Genomic DNA, 26112 nt, shown 5'->3' on the forward strand with positions numbered 1-26112 from the left:
ACTATTCTATTTTAGCTCCTTGCCTTGCTTGTATTTTCGTTTTGGTCCCTGTCATATATCTCATTTTTCACTCATCAAATGTACTTTCTATACAAGTAACAGACCTCCTGTGACCCTTTTTAGAGATTGCCTTTGGCTCTAGTCAGGCCTTTCCTAGGCCATGAAGTTTCCACTAATACTGATGTTGACATTACTCTGAGTCTTCTTTAGGCCACAGATGACACTAGCTTGAGCAGAATTTCTCTCCGCTTCTGTATCTGTCTTTGTCAGAGACCACCCACCTAGGCCCAGGTAAGCACTGTCCTTGACACTGGTGGAAAGTTTCTGGGACTTGATGACATGCCTTTTGGGTTTCTGGTGGCAGCTTCTGTCTGCCTGAATCAGAGATTTCCTTGGGTCCTGTTTCCAGATACCCTTGGCCATGCCAGAGCCACATCCTTTCCTAGGTCACCAATTGATAACTCCCTGGGGACACTTGGAACCACCTTAAGCCCTATGACATCCTCTGACAGCCCCATCCATGTAGTTCAAGACTTCCCTTGGCATTCTTGAGAGATGCAACCCCCTTACCATGGTAGGAGATACGTCTGCATCTTGCTGTGGCAAGCCCCAGGCTTTAGATGGATTCTTCCTAGAATCTTGGCAAAGACTACTTTCATGTTCTTTCAAGTCCTACACTGCCCACATCTTAGGTGACCTCAGTCACAGCAGAAGTCTGTTTTGACCCTGAATCATATACTGACTTCAACCATCCAAATTGGGGCCAAGGACTGTGGACAGAGAACTCCTTGGTCCAGGATGGAACTTCCCTTTGCTATGACAGAAGACTGTCCACAGTCATGTTTAAGGACCACCTCACTCTCTTCTCCCAGAGTCCCTAATTCCTGGTAGGATAGTAGCCTTTGTCACTGTTGGAGATCATCCTCGTATCTGTACAACACTTCTACGCCTATGGATAGAGAATTCATTAGTCCCTTCTCACACTCATTCTAACCTTGCCTTGATCCATTAGAGCCTCTCTGAGACCCTTTGAAACCTGCTCATTCAGGCCTGGTTCAAAAGCAGGGGCCTACTTAAGAGCCTCCTCTGACCCTATTCAAAGTCTTCCTTTTGGGTCCTACTTGATGCTTTCTTCAGTCAGAGATGGACGTCCACTCTAGTGGCAGCCTTGCCACTCATCAATTACAGGCAATTTTCTGCCATGTAAGAGAATTTTCTTATACTCATGTACAGGTTCCATACCCTGCATAGAGACCTTTTGACATATTGGTCAAAGGCTCCTATGGCCATGGTAAGAGATGTCCTTGTTTCCTGACCCCTGAATCCCTATACCTTCATCTAACAGGCCCTATGACATAAATAGATTCCCAGGGTTTGGGTCAGAGAATGCCCTAGGCACAGATCAGAGCCTGTGTGCCTGCTAGAAGCTACAACTGGCCCTGCTCAGAGCACCCCTTTTCCTTCTCACACCACCCATCCCCGAACCACCCCTGTCTATATCAACATCTGCCCTTGGACCAATCACGAACACTTTCAGATCCTTCCTCTTTGCAAACCCTTGAAGCCTCTGAAAGCACTGTTCCAAGAGCTGTGGGCCTCAGAGCTTCCATTGACCATGTTTGGAGTTTGCTCTTTGCCTTGCTTATACTTTCTTTGGTTGCTGGTCATGGCCTCATTCTGCATTCATGAAAGCCACATTCTGCAGCAATAGCAGACCCCATACAGGCCCTTTCTGAGGATGCATTTGTCTAGAGACATAGTCTTCTGTAAGCCATAGATGAAGTTTCAGATAACAGTAGTCTTAGGATGCCTTCTGTCCTCATCCATGCCTTAATCTGTCCTCAATGAAGACCACCATCCTAGGCACTATGTGGACACTGCCCTTGGCCCTGGTCAATAATCCCTTGGCCTTGATTACCTCCTAGGTCTTTAGAGGTAATAAGATTTTCTTGGGTCCTCTTTCCAGATACACTCAGCAATTCCAGAGTTGAATTCTCCTCTTTGTTGCCAATTGAAAACTTCCCCAGCTCCTTTGGAGCCACCCAAAGCCCGGTATGTCCTCTGAAGGCATTTGTCACCCAGTCTGAGACTCCCTGGGCTCACTTAAAAGCTCTCGCCCCACTTCTGGTTGGAGATTTCTTCCTGCCATGGTGTGAGAATCTCTAGACACTAGCTAGAAATTGGGAGCCATCCCAAACTCTTCTGAGAATTCTTTCCTGTTAATTGCAGCACGACAGTGCCCATAACTGAGCCCAACCCCAGTCCCATTAGAAGTCTCTCTTGACTCTAATTGCTTCCTGCCTTTGTCCATCCTAATAGGCTCCAGTGATGGTAGCCAAAGAACTTCCTTGGCTCTGGTGCATCTTCCTCAGTCCTGATAGAGGACTTTCTTTGCCTTGTCCAGATGCTAACTTGTTCCCTTATCTAAGGTTCCCTCTTTCCTGTATTCTTGTACGAGAAAACCCTCTTCCTTCCACAGGCCTCTCATAGCCATGGTCTGAGGTTGTGTAAAACTTGACCGGAGCATAGAGAATCTGGTTTCTGTGTCACTGGAGACTCTCTTAATCTCTTGGAGACCCTGTCCCTCAGTCCTGGAGGGAGTCCTCTGCCAGCCCACTCTAGAACCACTTGTTACCCTGTTTAGATTTTGCCCTACAACTTGCTCAGAGCTCCCTTTGACCCCGCTTCGAGATAAATATCCCCATCCCTGGTCAGAAACCCCTAGTCACCAGCTCTAGACCTCACTGCTCTGCTTCTGTTGGAGAGCCCTCAGTCCTGTTAACAGTCTCCCTCAGCTTTTTTCAAAGATGGCACTCATATGCTGCCTGAGGTCTATTTACTCCCATCAAAGCCTCCCATGCCAAGATGAGAGATGTCCTTGATTCCGTGTCTTTTTATCCCTCTGCTTCTATATGTGTCATCTATAGTCCCTGATCTCTGCTTCCCAGGACTCCGGGCTGAGAATTCTCAGAAGGTTGGATCAGAGTGCTCTGTTGGCCCTGGCTGAGCAGGACTTTGTACCTTCTCAAAAATCTCATTCTCCACTCTCTAACTAGGCCCCCTACCACTTCAGAGCCTAGAGAGTATGCTTTATATAGAGTCCCCTCTGTGCCCTTGAAGTGTTCGCCACAGCCTGGTCTGAGGGCTCTAGGCCCTCTTAAGACCTTCATTTGACCCTGTTTGTAATCTGCTATTTGTGCTTATAGTCTCCCTGGGCCCCAGTCACATATCTCATTCCACACTGTTCAAAGTCACTTGCTTTAGGAGTAGCAGACCTCCTCTGACCATTTCTGGAAACTTCTTTTGGCCCCAGTTGAAGCTAAAAGTCAAAGATGAAGCTTCCTTTAACACCAGTCTGAGAATTCTTGCCATCTTCACTTTCATTCATCCATGCCTCTCTATGACATCATCAGAAATGCGCTCCTAAGTTCCAAATGTACATATCCCTTGGCACTGGTCAGGTCCGTGGGCCTTGCTCACATACCTTCTGGGTGTGCTGGTAGCAGATTTTGTCTGCCCAGGTAAGGAATTTCCCTGGGTCCTGTTCTCAGATGGTCTCAGATATTCAGTAGTCTAAAACTGTTCTAGGTTGACCAACTAAGAATTCCTTGGTCACCACTGAAGTTAACCTCAGTCCTGTGTCAACTTCTGATAGCCCCAACCATCCAGTCAAAAACTTCCCTGGGCCCTATTTAAAGTTCCACCCCCATCACCTTAGTTAGAACACCCTCTCTGACCTGGTCTTAGTGTCTCTAGGGTCTGGTTGGCGTCTCCTCAGAACCTTGTCAGAGTCAGCTTTTCATTCCTTGCAGCCCTCCAATGCCAGTGACTGAGACAAGCCTTCTGTCCATCAGAGGCCATACTTCTCCCCGACTAGATCCTGCCTTTGGTAGTCCTAATATGCTCCAAGGACTATGGAGAGAAAACTGTCTTGGTCCTGGACAGAGCTTTCTTCAGGAGGCCTTACTTTTTTCAGAGACTGCCTTATTCCCTTGTCCCAGGTTCCCTCTGCCTTGGTGGGTGACTTATGCTCTGTCAGAACCCACTCTATTCTTTGGTCATAAATTACCATGGCCTAGGTCAGAGATTCCATTGGTCCCATCTCACACCCTAACTTAGCTCTAGTCAAGTTAGAGACTGGCTGCTATCTCAAATTATCCATTCTGAACCCCCTTGGAACCTATTCTCAGCTCTTGTGGGAGACTGCACTTCTCCCACTTAAGAGCCTCAATTGACCCAATTCAAAGTCTGTCTGTCCTGTGTATGACTTCTCTAGTTGATGTGGGAGTGTCATATATCAATCTGTTGATTTTATTGGTTAAGTAATAAGGAAACTGCTTGGCCCTCATAGGTTAAAACATAGGTGGGTGGAGTAAACAGAACAGAATGCTGGGAGGAAGAGGAAGTGAGCTCAGACTCGACAGCTCTGCTCTCTGGAGCAGACGCCATGCTCCCCTCTCCCCGGCAGATGCGATGAAGCTCCGACCCAGGATGGACGTAGGCTAGAATCTTCCCGGTAAGCGCTCCTTGGGGTGCTGCACACATGAATAGAAATGGGCCAAGCAGTGTTTAAAAGAATACAGTTTGTCTGTCATTATTTTGGGGCATAAGCTAGCTAGGGAGCCATGAGCCAGGCTGTGGGAAGCGGCCCAGAGCTACTACTACAGATGGCGCCCAGACGTGGATGACTGAATCCACTGAAAGCCTGAGAAAGCTTGGGAAAGAATAGAGTAAAGCATGTTTTCTTGGTAGCAGCAATTTCTCTGGTCTGCTCTGCTTGCTAGAGGCAAGCAAGCGCTCTCATCTAAGAGAGGCTTCCTGACTCAGCTTTAGCTGCAAAATCCTGCAGCTCATTAAGAGGTTCTGCCACGAAACACTTAAATGGTATTGATAGAAGCTGACTGCATGCTTGTTTGTTTTCAGCCGTAGCAGGAAAAAAGTTGTGCTGTTTTAAAGTGCTGGTGTTCTGGTCTGTCCTGCCAGGGCAAACTCTGACTGTTTGAGGCAGGAGGGCTGATTACAGAGAGAGGACTTGATTGTTGTCTGTGGACGTAATGCTGCAGTTTGCTTGTTGGCAAAGACCTTGAAACGCCACAGAGTTGTGGTGATAAACATGGCTACAGCTGGTATCTCCGCCATGAGGCTGGAAAGCTAAGGAATGGCTGGATCCAGCCGTCAAAGCCACGGCTTTCATCCTACTGATATTGCTTGGTAAATTAAAGACTCATGTGGTCAGAAAAAGAGAGATATACAGTAAAGAGAGATTCAAAGACAAATAAAACTTTAAATGATTTACAGTGTGTTTAAAAATGTATGCAGGCTGAAAGATAAAGTTCTTAAAAGTAAAAAAAAAAAAAATAAGGAAGTAGTTGTGTGTGGTAGTACACACCTTTAATCCCAACACTTGGGAGGCAGAGGGAGATTGACCTCTGAGACTTCAAGGTGTGGTAGCACACGCCTTTAATCCCACTGCCAGGGAGTCAGAGACAGACAGATCTCTGTGAGTTCAAGGACAGCTTGGTCTAAAGAGTTATTCCAGGACGAAGATATAGAGAAAATATAAAATAAAAGTAAAAGTAAACAAAATAGAGTTAAAATAAAGCTGCACAAAGATGGAAAATACACAGAGAATCTTGATACTGTATGCTATTATGCTCTCTTTGAATTGTTTTAATGCTGAGGAAGGAGCAACAGATACTAAAAGATATTTGTTTATAAATGCTGCTGAACTAATCCAAGATAGATATTTTCAAAATACCTTGACTTCAGAATTTGGATCTAAGGATGTGATACTTTGGAAAAGAGTTTCTTCTTTTGTTTTCACAGAGGATGAGACTCTTTGGATTGCTTCTTCGATCCCAATATGGTATGATAGACCACGCCCTCCTGAAGGGTTACTGTGAACACCCTTAAAAAATTGCTTCGCTCAACTGCCAACTGAGATGAACCTAGCAGACAGGTTATCCCATTAAAGACCCGAATAACAGCGCCCCCATTCAGCAGGAAGCAGTTTGGAGAGAAAAAACAGCGCCCATGTTCCCATATATTGTTTATAAATGTTCTTTTACATTTAAAGGGGGATATGATATAGGTATGAATAATTTGCATTGCTATGGATTTTGCTTTAGTGATTTAAATTTAAGGTCAATTTTGTTATATGTATATGTATTTCTGATATTGATTAAGGTATTGTGATTGTGTAGCTCATGTAAAAATGTTATGTATATAAGTTGTTAATAAATAGTTATTTATAATAGTCAAGTTTGTAGTCATGTTAGATTTTCTAGATGTGCATAGATATATTTTAGATAGACATTCTTCATATCTTTCAAAGATTATAAAATATGGCATTTTAAGTGTTTTAATAACTTAGGGTTTTTCATGACAATGAGACACTCTGCTCCTGGCAGCACCAATCTACTTCAAGCAGAAGATGGGCATCGAAGAGGCACCTTATGGAGTTTGATAGCCATTTGGGCAAGAAACTGCTCTTGCCTGGACTATTGCATAAACTGGACACAGAGAACCCGCAGAGAGAGGACTACTGAATTTGCCTAAAGGTGAGATGATCTTTCGGGGTTCCTGATTCATGAAAGAATCTGCGAGCCGGGCGATGGTGGCGCACGCCTTTAATCCCAGCACTCGGGAGGCAGAGGCAGGCGGATCTCTGTGAGTTCGAGACCAGCCTGGTCTACAGAGCTAGTTCCAGGACAGGCTCCAAAACCACAAGAGAAACCCTGTCTCGAAAAACCAAAAAAAAAAAAAAAAAAAAAAAAGAATCTGCGAGACATTCTGCAGGACACAGCAGATAGTGACTGAACTGTCTTTGAAATTTCCTGCTTCATGGAAATGTCTGCTGGATACTATAGACCTGAAGGCTGAAGATGGATGCCCCAACGGTACAGAGGAACTTTGGGTGACTGTCCAGGCAGTGAGATGTCTCTGTCATTTCTAGAGTTTTGTATTTCTTGTTTACTTAGGTAATATTATATCCTTCTGGAGTTTTTGATGGAGTTGAAGAATGGTTAGTTATAGTTTTCCATTGTTATGATAAAAGATAAAATAGATATAAATATTGTAACTGTAATTTTTACTTGATAACTATTTTGTTATATGTGATTTTGCTATGTTAAAGTTAAAGCCTTCCTTTTTTTTTGTTTAAACAGAAAAAGGGGAAGTGATGTGGGAGTGTCATATATCAATCTGTTGATTTTATTGGTTAAGTAATAAAGAAACTGCTTGGCCCTCATAGGTTAAAACATAGGTGGGTGGAGTAAACAGAACAGAATGCTGGGAGGAAGAGGAAGTGAGCTCAGACTCGACAGCTCTGCTCTCTGGAGCAGACGCCATGCTCCCCTCTCCCCGGCAGATGCGATGAAGCTCCAACCCAGGATGGACGTAGGCTAGAATCTTCCTGGTAAGCGCTCCTTGGGGTGCTACACACATGAATAGAAATGGGCCAAGCAGTGTTTAAAAGAATACAGTTTGTCTGTCATTATTTTGGGGCATAAGCTAGCTAGGGAGCCATGAGCCGGGCTGTGGGAAGAGGCCCACAGCTACTACTACATCTAGTTCTTGGTCAGAAACAGACTTTCACCCTTGTGATGACTTCTCTCATCACCAGTCACAGACATTGTTCAGTTCCTATTGGAAAACCCACTTAGCCCTCCCTATTCTCAGCCTCCCTCCACCAAATTCAGAGACAGACCTTCCTTGAGCCTGGAGATCTGCATGACACGGTCCAAAGCCTCTCACAGTGCTGGTAAGGGATTGTCTTGGTTCCTGGACCTAATATCTTTCTGTCTTTATCTGAAAGATCCATAGCACTGTTCATAGTTTCCTGTTGGGTCCGAGAATGTCCCGGACCCCAGTCAGAGTGCCCTTGTTCCTTCTGGAAGATGTCCTTGGTGCTGGTAGAACATCGGCATCACATCAGCACACAGTTATACTCTCAATCCTTACTTATACTCCCAAGCCACTTTAGATACTGCATTTGGGCATAGCCCAACTCAATTAGAGCCTCCCTCTTTGCTCTTGAAAGCTCCCTAAAGCCATAGTCCAAGGTCTCTAGCCCCTTATAAGACCTTCCACTGAGTTTGTTCAGTTTGTTCTTCACTTGCTTGTAAATATCCCTAGACTGCCCTCAGTCACACCTCATCCTATCTTCATCAAGGCCAACTTCAGCAGCACTAGCAAACCTCCTGTAGCCCCATTTTGGAGCTGCCTTTGACTTCACCGGAAGCCTTCTCTAGGCTATAGATGAAGCTAACGATAAAGTTTCTATAATGCTGGTCTGAGAACACTTTCTGTCTGCATCCATGCCTTCCTATGCCCTCATTAGAGAGGCCCTCATAGGTTCCCTTGACCTTGGTCCAAGCGTTCTGGGCCATGGTCACACCCCATCCTGGGTCCCTGGGGACAGTTTCTTTGATACAATCAGAGATCTTTCTCAGTCCTTTTGAGAGTGCCACTCCCTCCACCCTGAGTAGAGATACCTTTCTGTCCTAGCCTGAAAATCTCCAGGCCATTTGTCGAGTCCCTGGTATCTTGTCTGAGGCAGTTTTATGTCTCTTTGCAGCCCTTTGGTTCCTACTCTAGACACTGGCCTCCATCCTATCAGAGGCCTCTCTTAACCCTGATCAGATCCTGCCTTCAACTATCCTAATAATCTTAAGGATTATATCAGAGAACCCTCTTGTCCTAGGATGGAGCTTCCTCAACCCTGATTAAGGCCTACCTCTGCTCTGTTCAGAGAGTACCTTGTTCTCTTGTCCCAAGATCCTTCCTCCCTAGTGGGAAACTGCCCCCTGCCCCTCTTGGAGACTACCATAGTCTTTCTTAAAGACTTTACAGCTCCAGTCAGAGAATGTTCTATTCCCATCTGACACCCTCACTCTCCCCTAGTCAGAGAGTGGGCCCTATCCCACTGGAACCCTTCTTACTCCAGTCAGAGAATCTTCTGTTCCCTTCTCACACGCTCTCTCTACCCTAGTCAGAAAGTGGGCCCAATCCCACTGGAATCCTTCTTACTCCTTTGAAACCTCCTCTCTTAGGCCTGGTGGGAAACTATCCTATGCCCACTTAAGACCCTCCCTTGTCCCTCTTTAGTCTGTCATCTTCCCTGCTTGAAACTTCTCTGCTTTGCTCAGACATAACCTGCTTTGGTGGCAGTCATTTCTGCCCAGTTGTCTCTGGTTCTATACCTTTCTCTAGTCTTTTGGTTCATATGTAGTGCCTCTCTTTCCCTGGTAATTGGCTGCCTTCTGCCCCTTTCAGGACCCTTGTCAGAGATACTTGAGTTCCTTAACTCTTATTCCTATGCAATTATCTGATACCCATAGGTCTTATCATAGTTTTTCAGGCTTTAATCAGACAATATTCCCAGTCCCTCTCAGAGTTCTCCTATAATCCTGGCATAACCCTCTCTAGACCCCATTCAAACATTCTCTGGTGACTCCTCACAGTCTCATTCTTCTGTCTTCAGACACTGTCTTCGGTCCTGTCCCCAACCCCTTCTGAAGCTCCCTTATTAAGTCAGTGAAGCCTCCCACAGTCCTGGTTAGGAAATATTAGTTGAAGGAGCTTACCTTTATCCTGGTCAGAATTTGCCCTCTGGCCTGCCTGGAGTCTCCCCGTGGCCTGAAAAGAAATGGCCTTCTACCCTCATGGGATGTAGCGAGCTGCGTGAAGCCACACCTGATGGCAATGTAGAGAGCTGCGTGGAGTCGCACCTAATGGTGCTGGCTCCTGCCCTCCGTGATCCCGAAAGCGAGTGCTCTCTGTGATAACTAATATCAACTAGGCCTGACTTATGCTATTATCACGCAATGATTGTCAGCTGCTTGTATATGCATGGACCTATGGGCAGTGCCCACCTGGCAATCCGGGGTTGGTTGCCCATGCCTACTTAAGGGCTGGGAGAGGTTTGCCTGGAGAGAGGGAGAGAGATTTTACAATTGTTAAAAAGGTCCTGAAATAAAACTGCAGTGAGAAGAGCTCCGGTGGTCGCGTCATCCTTGCTGTCATCCGCGACAATGAGAGAACATCTTTGGGTCTTGTCAACACTTCCTGGGCCCTGGTGACTGTTTCCCAACAGGTTTTCTAGGTGGAGTGCCATGGTTGAATAGTTCCCCTGGAGCCATCAGAGATGTTCCTCAACCACCTAGCATCTTTTCTCAGCTCTACTCTTAGAGGAGCCTCAATACTCTTAAGATCCCCCCCTTGAACCTTACGAGAGTTTCCCCTCTGCTCTGTTGGGAGTTTCTGTAGATGCTGTTAATAGGTCAACTATGGCCACCATCTCAGTCTCCCTCTGCCCTTCTGGGAGACTCCCCCTTTACCCTAGTTGCAGCTTTCCTCAGCCTTGTTTAGTGAGACTGCTCTCAACCAACAAAGAGACCTCCCCAAGCATGGGTTGAAGCCTCCCTCATCTCTGTTCAGAGACTGCCTTGGTTCCTGGTCTCAGACTTCCTCTGACTTCCTTTTAGACTGCCCTAGGATTTGGTGCTACATTTCTGTGGCTTTGGTGGAAGAACACCCTGAGCTAAGGTACAGCTAAGCTTTGTCTTTGGTAGAAGCCCCCCTTGCCCTTGGTCAGAGAGTAACTTGGTTCCTCTTCACAGTGTCCTTTTGCCATTTTTAGAGATCACCCAAGCACCTTTGGCAGTTAGAACCAATCTCCCTTCAGCCCTTTGAATCCTTTCCTCAGTCTTCATCAGAGAAAGTTGTAGGCCTTCTTTAAAGCTGTCCTTAACCTTGTTCTAAGACCATCTTCTACTGAGTTAGGAGTTTCCTTATGAAGGTACTGTTTTAAGCTTCCCTGGGCACTAAACAGAAAAGTATTCCCAAAACTTCCCTATGCCCTCATGAGGCATTGCCCTCCTTTGGTCCTGGTTGAAGCATCCCTCTGCCATGTCTTGAAACCTCATAGCAGCCTCCCTTTGCCCAGTTGGAGATCTCTGTATGTCAGTTCTGGTTGAAGATTGTCCTTGACCCACAGTTAGAAACCTCCCATAGCTTCCTTGCATCCTTCACTCTGCACTATCCAGAGACTTTCCTCTGACTTCTCTGGGGAAGTTGACCCTATTCCCGGTTTCTCTCTGTTCTGCTGGCTGCAGTCCTTGGGAAAAACTATCTCTAGGCTCTAATCAGAGACTTCAAGGACCCTGGGTAGAGAAACATTTGACCTTTGTTCAAGTTTCCCTTGTGTCTGGTAAATGATTGTGTTTGTTAAATGTCAGAAACTACCCAGGTCCCTGATCAATGTTTTTCCTGTCCTTAGTCACAGAATGTCTTAGTCTCTTCTCAGGCTCCCATTATGGTCAGTAAGAGACTGTTCTCAGCTCCACTGATGCCTCTCTCAAACTCTTTAAAGATCCCTTTAGGCCTGGTAGAAGAGAGCTCTGGGCCCTCTTAAGGGCCTCCTATAGCCTTCATCAGAGACATTCTTCTGCCGTGATTGCTACCTCACTCATGTCTGGCCAGATCATCTCTAGTACCTAATCAGAGGATGTCTTTGGCTCTCATCCAAGCCTTCTTTCTGCACTTGTTGGAGACATTCTTTTGACTCCATTGTAGACCCACCTTGGCCTTAATTGTGGCCACGTTCTACCCTTCTGGGAAAATGGCTCTGGATTTTCCTTGGGGAACCCGCTGTCCCCTACAAAAAAGCTTCAGGCTATGGTTGAGACCTTCTTTGCTTTTTGTCAGTGATTGCCTTTGTTTTTGGTTCCACTCTCCTCCTCCTTTCAACTCAGACTGCTATAGGAGCCCCCCTCCTGGGCGGTGGTGCCCAGCTGTGCGGCCTTTTGGGGAGTGGTGTCTTCGAAGGGACACCACAGATTGCTAGGGCACTCGGAGGTGCAGTAAGTATATCCCAGAAGTATCAGCAGTCGCGCACCATAAATACAAAAAACTCAGCAGTGGTGCAAGGTAAATACAAAAAACTCAGCAGTCGCGAGGTGTAAATGCGAAAAAGAGGTTAGCTGTGCAGTGTGAAAAACAAGGAAGAAGTAACTCGAGTATGATTGTAAAATAAGAAGTAACTTAAGAAATAACTTGTACATAAGTGTAAAAATGGGCCAAGAAAACAGCAAATAGCTGTTTGTACATTTGCTTATAGATACTTTAAAGGTTGGGGTACTAAGGAAGGACAACAGCAATTGCTTGTTTTTGAAATGTGTAAAGGACGTTTGCCCCTGGTTCCCTGGAGAAGGGTGTATGAATCTAGAGATTTAAAAAGGTGTGTGTGAATGAATGAGCGCTTTGTCTTGGTCTGTGTTTTGACTGTTACTGTGTTGCTGCTTTATGTGGTCCTGTCTTTGAAAAGTTTAAGTGGTGCCGGTACCTGTCTGTCTGTCATTACTGTTTGTTTTTGTCTGTTGACCTTTTTTGCTATCCTGGAAGTGATGAGGCAGGCAGCCTCTGCCTCTAGCCTCCTGTATATTTTTATTGGACCAGTTTCAGGAGTTTGGGTCCCGAAAGCAAAACTTCTCTAAGGAGAGGCAAGGCAAGGCAAGGGTCACCCTCCATTTGTTGTTCTCTGGCCCACAGCCAGCCAGCAGCTCCTGCAGAGGGCAGGGGTGCATGCGCATGCTCGGGTGGGCAGAGATACTACAGAGAGACGTGTGCATGTGAACGGGGCGGCAGTTGAAAAACTGCACAGATGTGAAACAAAATCTTTGACTGTGGCCAGAAAAGTTAACAAAAAATATATTTTTTTTTTCAAGAATACTGGCAGTCAAGGACACTCTGTACCCACCAGCGCAGCTCCACATATTTCTTTCTGAAGCCAAGTTCTTCACTATGACAACACTCAAGGTCTCTTCTCCTGGCCAGCGATTTCTCAGCTTAAACCTTCTCTGTCTTGATACTGCTTGAAAAAATGTTGAGTTATACCAACCTGTGTACTTTGGAAAGTGTTGACTTTAAAGTAAAAGTTAAAGATGCAATATATTTGGGGGAAATTATGCTTTTGTTTTCACAGGAAAGAAAAATATATAGGTTTTAATCACTTAGATCCAATGGGTTACAAATACTTATCATCTTTGAAGGAAATTGGGTACAAATTATTATTGATTAAGATAAAGAAAACTGCTGCTAGTTTCAAAAGTTTCACATTAGTACAGGTTTTTATATGTTAATGCAAAATTAAATTATTCTTATCGTGATATATACACATATTATATATTTTGGCGCTGTTTGAAATATATCTATGCAATGTTCTGGACTGCTGGAAGAACTCATGAGAAGAGACATTAATGGAGATTTGCATTTTTTTCTGAAGGACAAGGGGGCAAACAAGAGACTGAAATGATAGAAAAAAGAATTTGTCTATGTACAATGCTGAGTTCATAGGGAAACCATTAAAAATGTTGAATATTTAAGTGTTATGCTAATTCTGATTGATTTTCTTCATTAATAAGGCTAGTGATTCTTCACTGCAGAATACTTACGTTAATTATGTGATCATGTTCTTTAAAGGTGAAAGGAAGACTGAGGTCCTAACTACAAGTTAATAATTAATCATCATAGTACAAGCAACCCTCTGAGTTATAGGGTTCTATATGATTGACCTCCTGTAAAATAACAAGGCTAAAGCTCTTAACTATTCAGACTTCCATAGAAAAGTCTACATGTTCTTAAAAACTTCAGCATCACATCCAGGGTCGGTAAATGAAAACTGCAGTCTAACTGCTCCTATGATGGTTAGTCATAGGACAAAATGCTTATGTTATGAGTCTATATGAATTCTGAGGGTCGAAAAAGAACTGAGAACATCAATACATGTCATAAGGATTTGAAGGCATAAAAGCTTGGAGATTATATGGGTCTGAGAGGATATTCTAAAAATATAGATAAAATTTATAAGAAATAATGGCTTAAGATGTATATAGAAATTTACAAGATTTCTTTCCCCTTTCATAATATTATTATACTAGGATTTCAAAAGTTCAGATTTAACATTAATAGAGATATGACAAGCTAATAAGCAATCATTGCTTACTGTTTGGGTCACAAGCTCAAGATTTTAAATTTCTTTTGGTTGTCTTCCGAATATAGGCTTATATGCTGTTTAATCTGAATCATAGTTTTTTTGTTAGGACTCAAGGGCTTGAGTCTGCTCCTGCTGTTTTACAGATACCTGTTACCTCCTTTTTCTACAATATGGATTTCAGTACAGACTAATAATGCTAATATATTGGAAACTTTTATGTCCTTTTATGAAATGGAGATTCATACAAACTTTGGAAAATTTAAAACATTATATACCTTGAATTCACTTCTCACAAGTCAAAACGATTACGGTATTTTTTTTTTCTCTCCTGGTCTTAGGATTGTTCCCCTTCATTAATTACTGAGAATATGAGTCTACAAGTTTCAAATGAGTCCATAAATTTAACTTCTGTTCCCAATTTGTATCTGTTTCACCAGGCTTTCACTTGGCTGACAAATGCATCCAAGCATCAATTGCTGATAACAACCTGCTCCAAATGACAGCATAATCTTGGGATCAAGGACTGCCAGCTGGAATTTGGTATTCCAGTACAAAATTTCCACAGACTTGCATTTGGAAACTTGCTGCTGCCATGGGAAAAGTGGCAGGACAATCCAGTTCTTTAAAACCTATTTGCTCATGAAAGAAACATAACCCGTGTCAAAACACCTTATGTTTTTGTGGTGGGAAAGATAAAAATCTCCATGAATGGTATTGTGTTTAATATATCATGCCCTGATTGTATTTTGACTAATTGTTTCTCAAGTGGATGATCATATCCATGTATTGGTGTTAAAATAACCTTTTGTAATATTGCCTGTACATGTGAATGATCCATGGTTTGAGGTCAAAAAGTTACCAGTAATTGAAGAAATTAAGAAAGCTTTAGGAAGACAGAAACGTGCTATTGGATTAGTAGCAGGAATTTCTGCTCCTGTTGTTATGCTGACTACTACTGCGGTTGCTTCCGTGGCTTTGCTCAATCTATTCAAAATACTGGATTTGTTAATCAATTATCTAAAAATGTTTCCATGACACTGGAAACACAAGAAGACATAGATGTAAAAATGGAACAGAAATGGAATGCCTTGTATGATATGGTACAATCTTTAGGAGATAAGTTCCAAAGCTTAAAATCCAGAGTGCAGTTGAAAGGTCATGCTAACTATGAATGGATTTGTATACATCTTTTATGTATAATGAAAGTGATATCGGTCAGGAGAGAGTTAAAGCACCTTGTGGGCTATCTGGCATGATTCTAATGAATCTTTAGATTTGGCTAAATTACATCAAGAGATTTTGGAACTGAAAAATGATAAATTGGATTTTGATGCATCAAAAGCCGTTGAAAATATTCCGGAACAATTTAAAAAGACTGTTCCATCATGGTCAGCATTTACTTCACTTCTTAGTAGTACTAAAGTTGTTGGAGCTTGGGTTCTTTTGGGCATAATTTGATTACCTATAGTTCTCAAGCTGATTATGAACTCACTGTGGAAAGTGGGCTCGGAACTTCAAGGAGTAAATCTCAGTACACTCCCCTAAAAACTGACGCCAGAGACTTGCAGTCAGAGACTGATGAGTTTTCTTTGCCCCTTTTCTACCTAAGATGAGAGATGTATCTCTAAGATCCATTTTCCCATGATGGGTAAGACTGAAATGCGGTAAAGCCCCCTCCCCACCCCAAGGCAGACACAGTCTTCTGAGGAGCTCTGAGAAGTCCTTAACATATAATAAAAAGTGGCAATTGTGGGAACACATGTGTGACTCAGTTTCCATCTGGAGTCATTTCTGACTTAAAGAAGTCATTTGAGTTCAAGCTTGCCTGCTCCGCTTTTTCCTATAACCTTGAGGGCTATGAGAGACTTCTGATTCAGCCCGTGAGAAAAGAACACTCCATCTAGTAGACAGTATACTGCTGACAACAAACCTTGGGAACATCAAGATAGAAAGTAAGGCTGCTTCCGAGCAGCAAGCACATGTTGGAGAGAGGAGGCTGCTCACTCAAGGACAGGGATGGTCCTGTGGTTAGATACTGACTGACCGTCTGTGCTGTGCTTTGTTCTGCTTTTGTATATAAGCGAGTTCTGAAATAAACTCTGGGCTGTTTGGCAGCTTCGGCATGACAGCCAACCTCCCGATTCTATCCTGTCTTCTGTTTCTTCTGACTTTTCTTTGGTCTTGAGGATCCAGGAAGCCTATCTGACCTTGTAGGACTGGGCTCCTACAGACTCCTCACCTCAGGCCATAGTTTGTTAGAGCTTGGATCAGAGACCTCCATTAGCCTCATCAGAATCCTTCTTTGTTCTTTTAGATGCCTTAGTCGCACATTCTTGCCTCCATCTGCCATGGTCACAGACTACATTTGGTCCCAGCCTTGTCTCCATGAGGACTCTCTAAACCTCATTCATGCCTCCAAAGCCTTGGCAGGTAGCACTTTAAGTAATTTAAAAAACTTCACTGGATCCTTCACTGTGTATTGCTTCCTGGACCCTGGTCAAAGACTGCTTACAGGCGCCATAGAAACCTCCCGTTCTCCTCATTGAACACTACTGCACTAGGTACCTTTCAAACCTTCCTCAGCCCTGACAAGACACCTCTTCGGTGCTACAGTGGCCTCACTCTGTTCCAGCTGGACATCAACAGAGGTCAAGTCCTGGTGGGAGTCGGCATTCAGTCCACATCAAAGGTCTCCTCAGGCTGCTTGGAGCCTCCTTCTGTCCTGTTGGAACCTTCCTATGTGCCAGTCAGAAGGTTGCCCTTGTCCTTTTTAACAGAATCCTTTCATCATGGTTGGAGACACCATTCTGCCCTGGTATGCACATATCTTGGGCCTCATTGCAATCTCTTGGGACCATGGTGGTAGAATGCTTTTTGCATTATTTGAGCCTTCATCTGCTCTTTATGGAGACCACTATAAGGTCCAATTGTACCCTTGGTCCACCTAAGAGGCTTCTTGCATACTTGTCAGATAAACCCTTTGGCCCTGGAAGCAATGTCCCTGAACTCTTGTTGAAACATCCATCTGCCATAGTGAGAGAGCTCCCTTAGTCACAGTAAGGAAAAGCATTGGCCTTTGTTCCAGCTGCCCTTGGGCCTGCTAGGAGACCGACTTCTGTTCCAGTTGGAGACTTCCTCTACTTCCTGGTCAAAGCCTCCTGTAACATTAGTCAGAAAACGGCTTTGTCCCTTCTCATTTGCTCATTCTTCCTAGTCAGACACCACCCTCAACCCCATGAGAAACTCTCTCAGTCCATTTGAAGCCATCCTCAGGCCTTACCTGAGTTAACTCTAGGCCTTCTTTTTTTTTTCTGTAGGCATTCTTGAGAGCCTACTTGATCCTGGACAGATTCTGCCTTATGCACTCCTTGGGGCTTTCTTTGGCCACCATTGAATCATCTCTGGTCTCTGGTTAGAGACATCCCTCTGACTCCTTTGGAGAAGCCTCTTATCCCTAATCATGGCTATACTCTGCACCATTCAGAAAAAGGCCTTCACACCGCACCAGGAGACATACACAAGCCGCTGCCTCCAGGCGTTGATGGCAGCCTTCCCTGGTTCTTATCAGAGACCTCCTTTGTCTTTGGCCACAGTCTCCCTCTGCCTTCATCAGAGACCACCTCAACCCTGATCACTGCTTCCTAGGGATTTATTTGTAGATCACCCTTGGTCTCATCACAGTCCCCCTTTCCCCAAATGGAAGCCTCTTTCATCCTGCTCAGAGGATGCCTTGGTCGCTCCTCACCGCCTCTTCCTTCCCTGGTCAGAGAACACTCTTGAATACAGTACTAACCCCATCAGAGCCTTCCACAGTCTCTTTGAAGCCTTTCTCAGCCCTGGTCAGATACTTCAGAGACTTCTCTAGGCTCTCTGAACCTAGCCAGAGTCTGTCTTTGGGCCTGCTTCCAAGAGACTGCCTTCAGCTGATACAGTTCTGCCAGGGCTCTCCTTTCAGGCTCCCTGGAAACTTACTGGAGAGCTCACATACACCTAACATTACCTTTCCTCAGCTCTGGTTAGAGAAAGCACTAGTACCTAGTCCTGACTTCCATTAGGCCTGGAAGGAGACTGCCCTTGGCCCCAGTCAAAAACTACTCAGGATCTTGTCAAAACCCCCCTCTTTCTTGGTCAGAGAATGGCTTGTTCATCTCATTTTGGCCTAGTCAGAGATGACCTTAAATCCCATTGAAGCCTTCCTCTGTATCTTTGAAGCCTTTCTTGGGTCTGATCAGAGACTCTCCAAGGCCCACTTAAGAGCCTCCCTTACCCTTGGTAGAGTGAACCCTCTGCTCCAAGTGTGGTCAAGAAACTACCTTTGACCTTCATTACAGTCTCATTCTCAGTGGCTGGGGACATTACTTGGCTATAATGTTAGCTCTCCTCCGCCTTGTTTGAAGATAGCCCTGATCATAGACTACCTTGGGCCCTCTTAAGAATATCCCCTGACTCTGATCAGAGTCTGCCCTTTGGCCTACTTGGAGCCTCCCAGAACCCTAGTTAGAGACTGAGTTTAGCTCTTATGGAAGTCTCCCCCCCTCATTGGAAGCTTCCTTTTTTCCTAGTTGAAGCTTTCTGGGCCCAGGCCATAGATCACCTGTCTTCCTTCCAGAACTTTGTCTCCCCTAGTCAGTGTGTTTTCAGGCTCCCTTGGCCATAACATTGTCAGATACTTTCATAGGGCCATCATTAGAGACATTCATCTGTCCCATTGGAGCCTACTTCAGAACCATTGGATTCTTCCTCAGCTCTAGTTTGGAGACAGACCACATAGGCCCCCAGTGAGAGACTTCCTTGGCCCCAGTACAAATATCTAGAGATCACAGAACTTTTCTTGGTGCATCATAGCAGCCTCCTTTTGCCTTGGCTAGAGATATCTATAGGCCAGGTGTTGGTGGAGATTCCCCTTGGGGCACAATAACCTTGCTTGGCTCTCTTGGAGTTTGTCATAGCCCTGTTGGAGCTCCTCATTTGCAGGCAGAAATTCCTCTAGGTCCTGTTAAGCGCTCCTGTTGACTCTGGTGAGAGAGAGTGTGTAGCTTGCTCTTGTCTGAACACCTTTCAGCCCTGCTTGGGCAGAAACTGTTTTCTTAGCACCTTCTCTATGCCCTCCTCAGAGACCATCTTCATGCCCCATTGGAGACATCCCTTGAGCCTGGTCCAAATGTGTCTTCAGCTCTCCTGAGAGGCTCCCTGGACTCTAGTCAGAGATCTCCATTGACTCTAGACAGAAGTTCCCTCAACCTTCTTCCGGCTCTGTCAGAGATATCCCTCAACTCTAGTTAGAGACTGCTTTGATTCCTTGTCCCATATTCTTTTATGCCTGCTAGGAGACTGCTTTTGCTTTCTGTCATAGAACTTTCTAGACCCTGTCCAAGGCCTCTATCTGCCCTGGTATGAGAGTACCTTGGTCCTTTTTCATACATTCATAGACTACTCCCAGACATATTGGAGGCCTCCTCCCACCTTGGCCCCCATTGGAGACTTCTTTAAACCTTGGTCAAAGACTTCCTCGATTCTGGTTAGAGACTAAGATTTTGTCCTTGTCTAAACCTTCTCCTCTCTTTCTTGCTGACCACCCTAGGCTATGATTAGAGTTTCTTGGGGCTTTGTTCGGAGTCTGCCTTAGCCCGCATTAAAACCTTCCTTCGGGCCTGATTAGAGTCCACATGCTGCCTTTGATAGAGCTTCATTTGGCTCTGGTAAAACCTCCCTGAGCCCTGCTCAGAGACTTCCTTCAGATCACCTGACAGCTTCCTTGGTCTCCTTTTAGAGGCCTCCGTTGGCCATGGTGCCAACAACCTCTTTCTGCCTTCATTGATGACCAATCCTGGTCCTTGAAACTTTCCTTACACTGGGTGGAAGATCACCCTGGGTTCACATTGGAGACCTACCTTGACCTAGGTGGGAAACTGCTGTTATCCCTATTAAAAACTTCCCATAGCCTTCATTGGAGGGCTGCATCTACCAAGCCCCCACCACTTTGGAGACCACCCTCTACCTTTAGCAGACTCTCTCTTTGCATTGCTTGTTCCTAGTTGGAGACCATTCTCATCCTCTTAGAGATTAAACATGAAGACCTCCCTTGGCTCAAATTGGTAACTTTCTAGGCCAAGCCCTCTTAGAAGCTTCTCTCTGTGCTCATCAGAGAATATGCTTGGTTACCATCACAAAACTCTCTCAACCCTTGTTGGAGCTTCCCTCATTCTTGGCAGGAGACTGCCCTCAGTCCCATTCAGAGACCTATCTTGACCCTGGTTTGAGACTACATTTGGCTCTTGATTGTCACAGTCTCTGTCTGCTCTTATCAGAAGTTACTCAAGGCTTAGATCCACATACCCTTGCCTCCAGAATGACAGGACTAGGTATCTGAAGATTTATACAGCTCAGGACTACTTGCCCAGGGGTGGCATTGCCCACAGTGGGCTGGGTTCTCCTACATCAATCATTAACTGTGAAAATGTCCTACAGATATTTCCCCTAGGCCAATCTTACGGAAGTATTTTCTCAGTTATGTTCCCTTTTATCCAATGCCTCTAACTTGTTTTATGTTGACAAAAAACTACTTGGCACAATCAGAATACCACATATTTACACCAATGTTTATTCATGCATGATTCATATACACATTCATACTTTTCATATGCCCTATTCATGAGAGCCAAGATATGGAACCAGACTAGATATTTTCAACTGATGAATGAAGAAAGAAAATGCCATATATATGTCATATATATGCATGATGATTAATTTTGCCATACAGAATAATGAAATCATTTAATTTACAGAAAATGTTTAGATTCAAATGTTCAAGTCAAGCAAAATAAGTGAGGTTCAGAAAGACAAATATTATATTGAATATATGTAGATATTTATATATTTATAGATATGAAAGTAGAAGGGGAACTATTGAGGGAGAAAAGAGTAAAAAAGGAGATGGGAAAAGGAGAAGTTTATGGGAAGCGGGCAAAACCCAAACATTTATGTTTTCTTTTCATATAGAAGTGAGTGTGTATGTGTGTGTGTTTGTGGGGGGGAGAGAATTGAAGGAGAACTATTTGGGAGTAGAAAGGAAGTCAGTGAAAAGATGAAGAGCAATGAGATAAAGTAGGGCAGTGGAGTTATAAACAAGTTATAATGACATATTATTATGAAATTGTCATAATTGAAACCATTATTTTGTACTCTGAACAAAAACAATAAAAAGATACAAATAAATGTAAGGAATGTAAATAAGTATGGTAAAATGATGAAGTGGGAGCTGAGGTCCTTAAAAATGGATAATTTTCATTACTGCAACTATATTTTCTTAAATTACTTCTTTGACCTTTCCATGTAACTAGTTATATTAAATTGCCAGTTTCTTTTAATTTATTTCAGCAAAACTGTCTTTAAAAGTTTCAGAAAACATAAAAAAATATTCAGTGGCTAAATGAAATAGTGTATGAAATATTTAATAAGAATATTCAAACCGAGAAGTGCAAGGAACATTCCACATCTCTTGGCTACATTAATATAAACAGTAGACCTTGATTATGGTCCATTCCTGAAACCCAGTAAGGCCTATTGGTGTTTGGTGAGTTCCACATCCCTTACCAGTTTCAGTGGAAGCAGTGAACCTGGGTTGAGACAAGATTTAACTCTGATTTAGGACCATGAGTACAAAGGAAATTCTACATCCTGCTGTGGTTTTAGCAGTGTTTATTAGGATTTTTCTAACTAGTTGCAATTCCTTTACTCTTCTTTGTTATATAATCTAACAAGTTTTGATCACATAATAATTTATTCATTTCTTTCAGTTTGTATATTGAATTTTTTTTTTTTTTTTGGTTTTTCGAGACAGGGTTTCTCTGTGGTTTTGGAGCCTGTCCTGGAACTAGCTCTTGTAGACTAGGCTGGTCTCGAACTCACAGAGATCCACCTGTCTCTGCCTCCCAAGTGCTGGGATTAAAGGCGTGCGCCACCACCGCCCGGCTATGTATATTGAATTTTTATCATTTCTTTTTGCTTCATTTTTCTTTTACAAATTGTGCTTCCACTAATGGTTTTGTACATGTCTTCTTTTTTTTTTTTTTTTTTAGTTTTTTCAAGACAGGGTTTCTCTGTGGTTTTGGAGCCTGTCCTGGAACTAGCTCTTGTAGACCGGGCTGGTCTCGAACTCACAGAGATCTGCCTGCCTCTGCCTCCCGAGTGCTGGGATTAAAGGCGTGGGCCACCACCGCCCGGCCATGTCTTCTTTTTAAATCTGTATTTGTATGCTATTCATCATTCTCATTGGTGTCCTTCTAGTTAAAGGTACTATCACTCCTTTCCTAACTGACTTCACACTTTTGGTTTCCTTTCTTCTTTCAATCCCCAGAGGGTCAAAATACCACTTTCTGTTTCTTACTTTCCAAAAGTATTTCCACGATTTGTGTAATAACTTTTAATAAAACCCAATTTTAGCATAGCAATGAGTTGAAAGCAAATGACTCCTGACTGTTTTTGAATCTCAGTTTTGGGGCCGTACTTGTCCACTGTGCTAAACAACCTTCTATCATTTACTCAAGCATGATGAACATTGTCCTTTTTTGAGATCTTCAAACATTTTGTTCTTTTCCTTAAAATATTTTCTCATAGCTGAGTAGGACTTTTGTTTGCTTCCTTCTTCAGGGAACACTGCAGAAGAGGGGGCTGACAGATTGTGAGAGCAAGAAGATCAGGGTGTTTGCTGAGAGACTGTGTTTCCTGGTAATATTGGAAGGTACACCCATTAAGCCTCGCAAACATGGCTGTCTGGTGTAGGGGTTCCTTCTGTCTATGTGTTACTTTCATTGGTTAAATAAAGAGACTGCCTTGGCCTTTTGATAGGGCAGAAAATTAGGTGGGCAAAATAGACAGAACAGGATGCTGGGAAGAGGACAAGCTGAGAGCTGCCTTCCATGAAGCTGCCAGGTCAGACATGCTGAATATTTCCCGATAAGCCACAGCCTCAAGGTGACATACAGATTATTAGAAATGGACTGAATCAAGATGTGAGAGTTAGCCAATAAGAGGTTAGAGCTAATGGGCCAGGCAGCAATTTAATTAATACAGATCTACGTGTGATTATTTCGGGCATAAGCTAGCCAGGTGGCCCAGATGACAAGCAGACCGCCAGCCCAGGTGTAAGCCAGCCTGGCGGCTGGACGCAGCTCTGCCACTCCTCATACTACAGCTGTCTAACCATGAGCTGAACAAGTACAACAGTAATAGATGTGTCAAAATGGACTCGGAAAACCCATAAAAACTCAACCCTACACAAAGAACTACAGGCAAGTGAGAAATGCTGAGAGGGGGAGAAATAGTCTTCTCAAGGAAAACCCACTGTGATTGATAATCTAATATCAAATGGTGAGTCCTGATGACATACATACAAGTAACATTATTCAGACTGAGCAGGTTGTATTTAGGAACATACTTGCACATACATATATGAATGTTGCAACAATTTTAAAAAGGCCACGAATTTGCAAGAGAATAAGAAGGGCTATATGGGAAGGTTTGAAGGGAGTAAAGTGAAGGAAAGTGATATTATTTCAAAAACAATGGAAAAAAGGGAGAAAAACTCATATCTCTCTTATGTGTCCTCTTCTGACTGTTCAATTATCTGTTAAATAAAACCTTCTTCTTCTTTAATTAAAAGCCAGAGAAACCCTATCTAGAAAAAAGAAAAGCTAATAACCTCTACAGAGGAGCTTTTCTGATTACCCTATGTAAGTGGAGCTCCACTTCCCTGTGTTTCTCTATTATTTTACCTTGGGTTGATTTTTCTTCTGGAACATGTATCATTTTTTTCTATGTATGTATATCATGTATTTATCAATCATCTATTAGATATTTTGTTTTCCACATATATAGTGCCTGTCTCCTATAGTAGGCAGTGCATTTCTTTAATATTTAGAACAAATGAAATATACAATGACGATCTGGGAAATAAGCCAGTGGTTAAACATTTTATAATGAGCATATAGGATAGATAGATACTATGCTCTATGATGTATAGAATCTATAGATACATCTCATATTAAAGCTATGAAATTTGCATATTTATATAATGGTTTTGATCTCATAAATACTCCTTTTAATAGTTTCTTTATAGTTATTCCAGATATCAACAACAAAAACTATTTTTTTTGTTTCATGGCTGCCTGTTACATCTTCAAGTAGAGAGTATACTATTAATAAGCATATACTGTTAGTTATGCAAATAAATGTCAGCAAGTATTGTTGGCTTGACATCTTAATCCTAAGCAGGCATTCATTGTCTTCTTTTCCAGGTAGATCAAGTGGAATGAATTAAGGCAAGGAAGATGGAATATTGTGTGGATAGGCTTAAAAACACAAATAAGTTGGTCTTTTAAAAAAGACTGGGCCATTATGTAGATGTCCTTAAACTTTGAAGCTTTTTTTCCTGTGATGAGCATGATTAAAATAATATATTTCCCACAAAAACATTGGGTGATAATTTTTTCAAATGTCAGAATGCATTTAGTGCAACCTTACAACTTAAATGTCATCTAAAATGCAATAGCAGAAATTGCTTCAAGAAACAATGTGACTAGAATAATCCCTTGACTTTGAGCAATTCAAATGCACTTAAAAAAATTATACATTTCCAAGCTAGAAAGGTTACTTTTCAGGTGACTTGCAGTTTTTGTATGTTAAAGAAACTTGAGGTACAGAAAGCATTTCTTTTACATTAAAAGAACTTACAAGTTGATAAAGGTCTAAGATGCCTCAACTTTCTTTTAAGTTTCAATATTAATACTAATAGATATTATTAATTGCTTTTTCTTCATTTTAAAAATAAGATAAAAGTAATACCTCCTGCAGCGGTGAAAGCTCTGGAGGCTGCAGTCTGGTCCAGACTTCACCTATGCTGCACCATGGTGACAGTCACAGAGCTGCTGGTGCTGCTGGCCAGGCTTCTGGCCATGGCCTTAGGCTCCTTCATCAATAGCTAAGCACATGATGAGGAGTGCTTCTTTGAGGTGGTCACCCTCAGGCACCAATATGGGCCTCATCTTCAAGGTAGTGTTGGGTCCCTTCCTGGGCATCGATGTGGAGATCACAGGATCAGATCAAGAAGGAACATACAAGGAGACCGAGAGTCTAGTGGAAGCACACATTCACAACTCACATAGATGGGAGGCACAAGTTTTGCTTTAGTAATGGAATAGCTATCATGACTCTAAAGATCGTAATTTTTACCACTGACATTGGCAAGGTTCCCAAAGTACAAGACATGGAGACGGACGATCATCAGAACAAGTGAGAAGAAATGATGAATGAACTGGCAGTGGAGATGATGTAAAGCATGAACACGAGGAGTACACCGAAGCCTGGGAGGGAAAACACAGAACCATTAACACCACCACACACAGCAGAGTGCTCTTTGGGCCTTCTTCGAAGCTCTTGTTCTAGTTGCCAAAACAATGGGACAGATCTATTTTTTTTTTTGTCTGGAGGGTTGTTTAAAAACCCTTTCCTGTTGATCCCAAATTCATGATTCACTTGTTTACCAAACACCTTGGTCATAATAATGTCATTAGTTTACATATTTTTATTTTCTAAATGTTCATGTTTCTTTGATATTAATATGTATTGTGGAAAGTCTTTTTAGGGACGTTAGAGTGAATTTTGACATTTGATTGTCCTATAATTCTCACTTGAGTGTTGCCCCATTATGTAGGATTTTTCAAGAGTACAAGGCTGGACAGTCCAGACCTGCCAAAAAGACCAGAGCCTAGCTAGCACACCAGGACAGGCCCTGAATATTCCAACATAGCTGAGGCACAAGACAAAAACCTTAAAACCAACTCTATGGCAATGATAGAGGACCTCGAAGAGGAAATAAATAAAACCTCTATAGAAATCTATGAAAATACAAACAAGCAATTTGACGAAATGAATAAATTCCTCAAAGAAAGTGAGGAAAACAAAACGTGATTGGAGGAAATGAATAAATACCTCAAAGAAAGCCAAAAATTTCCCAAAGAGTTGAAGAAAACAAATGAGACTGTTCAAGACCTGAAAATGGAAATAGAAGTAATAAAGAAGACACAAAGTGAGCGAGCTCTGGAAATGAAAATTTTAGT

General features: G+C 43.0%; 1 pseudogene; it reads left to right on the plus strand.

The window, feature by feature from the left end:
- Positions 1–24900: 24900 nt before the first annotated feature.
- On the plus strand, positions 24901–25509 carry LOC130868497 (transmembrane emp24 domain-containing protein 2-like; annotated as a pseudogene).
- The last annotated feature ends 603 nt before the right edge of the window (positions 25510–26112 follow it).

Source organism: Chionomys nivalis, chromosome X, assembly GCF_950005125.1.
Source record: "Chionomys nivalis chromosome X, mChiNiv1.1, whole genome shotgun sequence".
Taxonomy (NCBI): Eukaryota; Metazoa; Chordata; class Mammalia; order Rodentia; family Cricetidae; genus Chionomys; species Chionomys nivalis.